Source organism: Apium graveolens, chromosome 10 (genome assembly GCF_009905375.1).
Source record: "Apium graveolens cultivar Ventura chromosome 10, ASM990537v1, whole genome shotgun sequence".
Classification (NCBI taxonomy): Eukaryota; Viridiplantae; Streptophyta; class Magnoliopsida; order Apiales; family Apiaceae; genus Apium; species Apium graveolens.
The window spans coordinates 129,925,555-129,933,245 of record NC_133656.1 but is presented as its reverse complement, the minus strand read 5'-3'; the positions used below and the strand labels follow the sequence as shown (position 1 = coordinate 129,933,245).

Genomic DNA, 7,691 nt, shown 5'->3' with positions numbered 1-7,691 from the left:
AAGTGATGATACTCATTAGTTCCAGTCTTGAAAGTCCAAACTGTGCCCGGCCTACAGAGAGTAGCACAAATCAAATCCAAGTCAAAATCCTCAACAGTCTTCTCGTTCCAGTTCTCCTCCATGGGCTTCCTCTATCTTTGCCCAATCACACGGCGAATCGCCGCTGGGTGATAATCAACCGTCATCCCCCGGACCACAAAATACCCATTCTTCTCAGCCTTTGCGTTCGCATAGAATTCGCGAACCACGCTCATCGGCACTGCTTCAGGCGACTCACAAAAAGCTATCCACCCCTTCTCAACAATCATAGGTAACAACTCACCATCCCTCCCCGATGGCAAAAATCCCTTCTCCTTCAAAATTGGCTTCCCCAGAAGCCTAGTGTAGTCCTCCTCAGTAGCCCTATCATTCAAACGAGGCCTCGCAGCAGTACCCCTCGAGGAATCAGCAGTAGGGACAGTGTTGCTGCTATCGATAGTCCTTGCTCTCTTGGGTGCCATCGAAACTGAGTAAAAGTGCTTGAGATTTGTGTTTTTGTGTTTGGGAGAGAGTTTAAGTGTTGAAAGTGTATGGGAGATATATGGGATATGTGTATGTATATATAGGGTATGTATTAGGGTAGAATTTGATTAGGAGTGGGGTAAGGGTTAAAATCATGGGATAAAGGGGAAATAGTTCGTGGGTTTATGGGTTGTGTTTTGTGTTTTTTTTATTTTCTGATTTTTTTGGAATTTTATGAAACTAAAAAGTTTTCTCCCAGCCGATCCCTGAGCGGTCGCTGAGCAAAGCTGAGTGGTCGCTCAGCAGAGCTGAGCGGGCGCTCAGGAGGCTACTGGAAAAAAAAATTTCTGGCCCAGTTTTTCTGATTTTTTATGTGGATTTGGATAAGTTATTAACTTCTAAGGGTTCCTGTAACAACAAATCATGGGTTGCCTCCCACGAAGCGCTTCTTTTTCGTCATTAGCTTGACGTTGCGTACTTGCCTCAAGTTGACAATAAAACGGCACTAACCACTTCCCGGTTTGCCGTGTCCCCATAGTAGTGCTTCAAACGCTGACCATTAACCTTGAATGCTTGGTCCGGATCAGTCTCAAAAATCTCCACCGCTCCATGTGGAAACACAGTTTTGACAATGAAAGGTCCAGACCACCTTGATTTCAACTTCCCAAGAAAAAGTCGGAGACGAGAGTTGAATAAGAGAACTTGTTGCCCTGGCACGAATAACTTAAGATGTAGCTTCCTATCGTGCCACCTTTTCACCTTTTCCTTGTACATTTTGTTGTTCTCATACGCTTGTAGTCGAAATTCATCAAGTTCATTAAGCTGAAGCATTCGCTTCTTTCCAACTGTATCTAGATCCAGGTTCAACTTCTTCAATACCCAATAGGCCTTATGCTCAAGCTCCGCAGGTAAATGACATACCTTACCATACACAAGTTGAAACGGGGACATCCCAAGTGGAGTTTTGTATGTTGTTCTGTAAGCCCAAACAGCTTCATCGAGCTTCAAAGACCAATCCTTCCTTGACGGACAAACAACCTTCTCTAAGATGCGTTTGATCTCTCTGTTAGACACTTCTGCTTGACCATTTGTTTACGGATGATAGGCAGTAGCAACTCGATGATTTATATTGTAGCGCTGCATCATAAAAGTGAACTTACGGTTGCAGAAATGCGACCCTTCATCACTTATGATTACTCGTGGCGTTCCAAACCTTGTGAAAATCTGCTTATGAAGAAAATTCAACACTGCATTTGCATCATTTGTCGGTAGAGCCTTGACTTCTACCCATTTTGAGACATAATCGACTGCCAGCAAGATGTAATGATTGTTGCAGGATGAGACAAAAGGCCCTATGAAATCGATTCCCCAAACATCAAAGACCTCGACTTCAAGCATCACATTTAACGGCATCTCATCCTTTCTCGTAAGATTTCCCACTCTTTGGCAACGATCACACCTTAAAACAAACTGATGAGCATCCTTAAAAAAAGTAGGCCAGAAAAAACCTGCTTGCAAAATACGAGCTGCCGTCTTCTCAACACCATAGTGTCCACCATAAACTGTGGAGTGGCAGTCTCGTAATATCCCCTTCGTCTCACAGAATGGGATACATCTCCTGATGATCTGGTCAGCTCCCTATCTAAACAAATACGGTTCATCCCACATATACCACTTCACCTCATGCAGAAACTTCTTCTTTTGAGCTGTGGTCAAATTAGGAGGCATTATATTGCTGACAAGATAATTCACAATATCTGCGAACCATGCTCTTCCTCCTGAACTGTGAACAACTGCTCATTCGGAAAAGATTCGTTGATCAATGTCTTATCATGTGAAGTAGACTCAGGATTCTCCAATCTAGAGAGATGTTCAGGTACTTGATTTTCAGTACCTTTTCGATCCTTGATCTCTAACTCAAATTCCCGTAGTAAGAGCACCCAACGAATGAGTCTCGATTTCAAATCCTTCTTGGAAACCAAATAGCGAATGGCCGCATGATCAGTGAATACTGTCACCTTTTTCCCAAGAAAATAATATCGAAATTTTTCAAAACCAAAGACTATAGCCAAGAGCTCCTTCTCAGTAGTGGTGTAGTTCATTTGGGCCCCATTTAAGGTCTTGCTAGCATAGTAGACCACATGAAAGAGATTATTCTTGTGCTGCCCAAGAACTGCGCCCACCGTATAATCACTCGCATCACACATCATCTCAAAAGGCTCTGTCCAATCCGGTGCTGTAATAACTGGTGCAGTGATCAAACTCTTCTTAAGAGTCTCGAATGCCGTCAAACATTCATCATCAAATTTTAAAGGCGCATCCTTCTCAAGCAAGTTGTATAACGACTTAGATATCTTCGAAAAGTCCTTGATGAAACGCCGATAAAAACCCGCATGACCAAGAAAACTACGGATTCCTTTCACAGAAATAGGTGGTGGAAGATTTTCAATGACTCCCACCTTGGCTTTGTCCACCTCAAGACCCTTGCTAGAGACCTTATGCCCAAGAATAATGCCTTCACGCACCATAAAATGACATTTTTCCCAATTGAGCACCAAATTAGTTTCCACACACCTTTTGAGCACTGCACGAAGATTATTCAAACATTCATTGTACGAGTGTCTAAAGACGGAGAAGTCGTCCATGAACACCTCAACATTATTTCCAATCATGTCAGAGAATATAGCCATCATACATCTCTGAAAAGTGGCCGGTGCGCCACATAACCCAAACAAAACTCTGCGAAAAGAAAACATGCCAAGTGGACAAGTGAAGGTAGTCTTTTCTTGATCCTCTGGTGCAATACAAATCTGATTATACCCTGAGTAGCCATCTAGAAGACAATAGTACTCATGACCAGCCAACCTGTCAAGCATCTGATCAATAAACGGAAGAGGGAAGTAATCCTTCCTCGTGGCCTTGTTCAACTTTCTGTAATCCATGCATACTCTCCATCATGTGATTATTCGAGTGGGGATGAGCTCGTTCTTCTCATTTGCTACCACAGTGATACCTCCTTTCTTAGGTACACATTGCATGGGGCTCACCCAAGAACTACCAAAAATAGAATAAATGATTCCTGCATCCAGCCACTTCAGAATTTCTTTCTTCACCACCTCTTTCATGATAGGATTAAGTCTACACTGTTGCTCAACAGTCGGCTTACTACCCTCCTCTAGCAGAATCTTATACATGTAATATGAAGGGTTGATCCCTTTGATGTCTGCTATGGTCCATCCAATAGCCGATTTGAATTCTCTCAAGATCCTTAAGAGCTTGTCCTCTTCACTACCTGAAAGGTCAGATGCAATAATAACAGGTAAAGTAGATGCATCACCTAAAAAAGCATACCTCAAGTGTTCAGGCGATGGCTTAAGCTCCAAGGTGGGTGCTTGCTCAATTGATGGTTTGACCCTTCCTTCAGCATTTTTGAGGTCAGAAGCACCAAGAGATTCAAACGGCATGTCTAGCTTTCGCTTCCAGGGTGAAGCATTAAGATATTGTAATTGCTCATTGCCATCCTCATCATCACTGTAAAAATCCTCCACTAAGGCCTTCTCTAATGCATCAGAAAGTAGCATATGATCGAGTTCTGAAGTAACCGCAGAATCAATCAAATCCACTTTTAAGCACTTCTCATCTTCTGTAGGGAATTTCATTGCTTTGATTACATTGAATGTCACATCCTGATCTTGCACCCTCATAGTAAGTTCACCTTTCTGCACATCTATCAAGGTACGGCCAGTAGCCAAGAAAGGTCTTCCCAAGATAATGGGAATCTTCTTATCTTCCTGGAAATCCAGAATAACAAAGTCTGCAGAAAAGAAGAGCTTATCCACCTTGACTAGCACATCCTCCACTATGCCTCTTGGGTAAGTAATAGAACGATCAGCCAATTGTAGAGACATGTAGGTGGGCTTTGGATCAGGCAAATCTAACTTTTTAAAGATCGACAACAATATCAGATTGATGATTGCTCCCAAATCATAAAGGCACTTGTCAAAAGACAACTTGCCAATGGTGCAAGGAATGGTGAAGCTACCTGGATCTTTCAGCTTTGGAGGTAACTTTTGCTGCAGCATAGTACTGCATTCTTCCGTTAGAGCAACGGTCTCAAGGTCATCCAGTTTCACCTTCCTTGAAAGAATACTCTTCATAAACCTCGCATAACTAGGCATTTGCTCCAGAACCTCAGCGAAAGGTATATTGATGTGAAGTTTCTTGAACACCTCTAGAAACTTACCGAACTGCTTATCCAGCTTTTGTTGTTGCAATCTCTTAGGGAAAGGTGGTGGAGGATAGAGCTGTTTCTCCCCTGTATTACCCTCAGACAGAGTGTGTTCAACAGTAGTCTTCCTTGGTTCCGCCGCTTTCTCCTTTTGCTTAGCTTCTTCATCTCCAACTTCAGCTTCTCCTTCTTTTACTTTTTCAGCATCAGCAACTTTTCCAGACCTTAATGTAATAGCCTTGACTTTCTCTTTAGCTTCCTTCCTGCCTGGCACTTCAGTGTCACTAGGAAGTGTGCCAGGTCGACGATTGAGCACTGCATTGGCTATTTGACCAATTTGATTTTCCAAGGTCTTGATCGACACCGCCTGACTCTTGCACAACAGCTTAAGTTCCTCAAAATCAGCACTAGTGGGTGCAGCTGTACCTCCCTGTTGAGGATATGATTGCTTTTGAGCATATTGCTGCGGTTGCTGGAATCCAGGTGGATTGAACTGTTTACTCACACCTTGCTGATATGGTTGCTGAATAGCATTCTGATTATTATCCCAGCTGAAATTTGGATGATTTCTGTTGTTAGGATGATAAGTAGCTGGCACAGGCTGCTGTTATCGCTGATAATTGTTCACATACTGAACATATTAATTAACAAGAGAACACTGATCTGTAGCATGAGAACCTGCACAAAGCTCACAGACCATAGCTATCTGATTGACTCCATAGGTGGCTAGAGAATCGACCTTCATAGACAGCGCTTAGAGCTTCGCTGCAATAACTATGGCTGCATCGACTTCCAGAATACCTGCTACCTTCCCAGGCATCATCCTTTGAGTTGGGTTTTGATGCTCATTTGCAGCCATAGTCTCAATAAGATTATAAGCCTCAGTATAGCTTTTGGCCCACAATGCGCCTCCAGCTGCTGCATCGAGCATGGGCCGAGATTGGGCCCCCAAACCATTATAGAAACCAGTGATCACCATCCAATCGGGCATTCCACGATGTGGACACTTTCTCAACATCTCCTTGTAGCGCTCCCAAGCTTCGCACATAGATTCTGTAGGTTGTTGCGCAAACTGAGTAAAAGCACTCCTCATAGCAGCAGTCTTTGCCATTGGATAAAACTTCACCAGAAACTTTTGTACAAGATCTTGCCAAGTAGTGATGGACCCAGGTGGTTCAGAATGTAACCAGTCCTTAGCTTTATCCCTCAGAGAGAATGGGAAAAGCCTCAGCTTGATAGCCTAATCAGTCACACCATTATATTTGAAAGTACTGCAGATCTCGACAAAATTCCTTATGTGCATGTTGGGGTCTTCAGTCGCAGCTCCTCCGAAAGAAACAGAATTCTGCACCATCTGAATAGTGCCCGGCTTGATTTCAAAGGTGTTAGCCTGAATAGCCGGATGAAGAATGCTTGACTGAATGTCATCAATTTTAGGCCAAGAAAAGTCCATAAGAGCTGGATCTGCCGGAACAATACGATCACCCATGATTAAAGGTTCTTTCTGCTCACTTCCTGAATCCGAATCTTCAAAATCTATCTTTTCCGGAATATCAAGAACTTTGTCTGTCTCCTCAGCTGTATCTAAAGTCCTCTTGCGAGTACGAGAACGAGTTGCATAAACGCTCGCTAAAGTACCTGAAACACAACCGGAAACAATAAGTAACACGTCTTAATCAGAGTCCTAATGACCAATGATGGTAAGTACATAAACTAAAAAAATACGTCGAGTCCCCGACAGCGGCGCCAAAAACTTGTAAGGGAGAAATTACGCGCTAATAATACACGCAAGTATACGCGTTCGCAAGTAATATAGAATACTTTCTAGTTCGTTCCCACGGAGACTCAGACTAATTATGCTCAATTAAACTCACTCACCAATGTATGTATACTTCTCAATGTTAAGACAATAACACTTAGAATTGATTAACTAATTATTAACTACAATTAACTACGACAATTAAGCACTTAATTAACAATTCGAATTAACAATACTAAAACACTCATGAGATCACAACTTCATTACTACTTCCTTCGATAGTCATTGTTATTACCATTAGCATGCAATAGTGATGATATTAATCGAATAACAAGAAACTGATAAAAGCCAACTTTCATTGTACTAATACCATTCTACCAAACATCCACAATTAAGATAGAAGTTGAATATGCATCAATTATGTTGAGTCCCTATGTGTCTACAGAAATTGACAATATAATGATTTAAGCACAAGTTATTCCTTTTGATTACACAGGGCGAATAAAATTGTTAGAGTTACCCACTAATCATGCATACTCGTACATGAACCTATGCTAGCATAGCAAGTTCTAAATCTCAAGATCCACCGTCGCTTCACAAGAGATTAACACCCTATCTTATATGTTCGCGACGCACATAAGACGAATAAGCACAACCAATACTAGATATCATACAATCATCACACACTAAGGTTTTAAACAACTAACTAAAGAATTCCATAGGAAATCCGTTACGACCCCATGATCACGATTAGCCCATGATAGCACTCATCGTCATCATGGGTTCATATGAAAGCATGATAAATAAACACAAGAAAATAATAACTAAACTAATTATATTAAACCAGAGTACGTCACAAGAGTAAATAGGTTCAAAGTAAAGAAAACTAGCATCCAACGTTACAACGAAATAAGAATCACAAGAAAATATGCTTCCTCTTCGTTGCGGTGTGCTAAAATGGTCTTCTTCCTTATCTCCTTCGCTCCTTGATTAATACTACAATCCAACCTTAGTGAAACGTCTCTGAAATCTACTTATTAGGTGTCCCATAAAACCCAGATTACTCAGAAGTTGGAAGCCAAACAGAATTAGAAGTCTAAAATATTAAATCTGAAATTACGACCCTGCGCGGCCGCTCAGCATAGCTGAGCGGGCGCTCAGCTTCCTGCGCGGCCGCTCAGCATAGCTAAGCGGGCGCTCAGA

At 42.0% G+C, this 7,691-nt stretch overlaps 1 non-coding gene across 1 annotated transcript; it reads left to right on the top strand.

Moving 5' to 3' along the window:
• Positions 1 to 5,718: 5,718 nt before the first annotated feature.
• Positions 5,719 to 5,825, top strand: LOC141694280 (small nucleolar RNA R71). Its single transcript, XR_012563600.1, has one exon. It is a non-coding gene; the product is annotated as a small nucleolar RNA R71 (small nucleolar RNA).
• Positions 5,826 to 7,691: the final 1,866 nt, after the last annotated feature.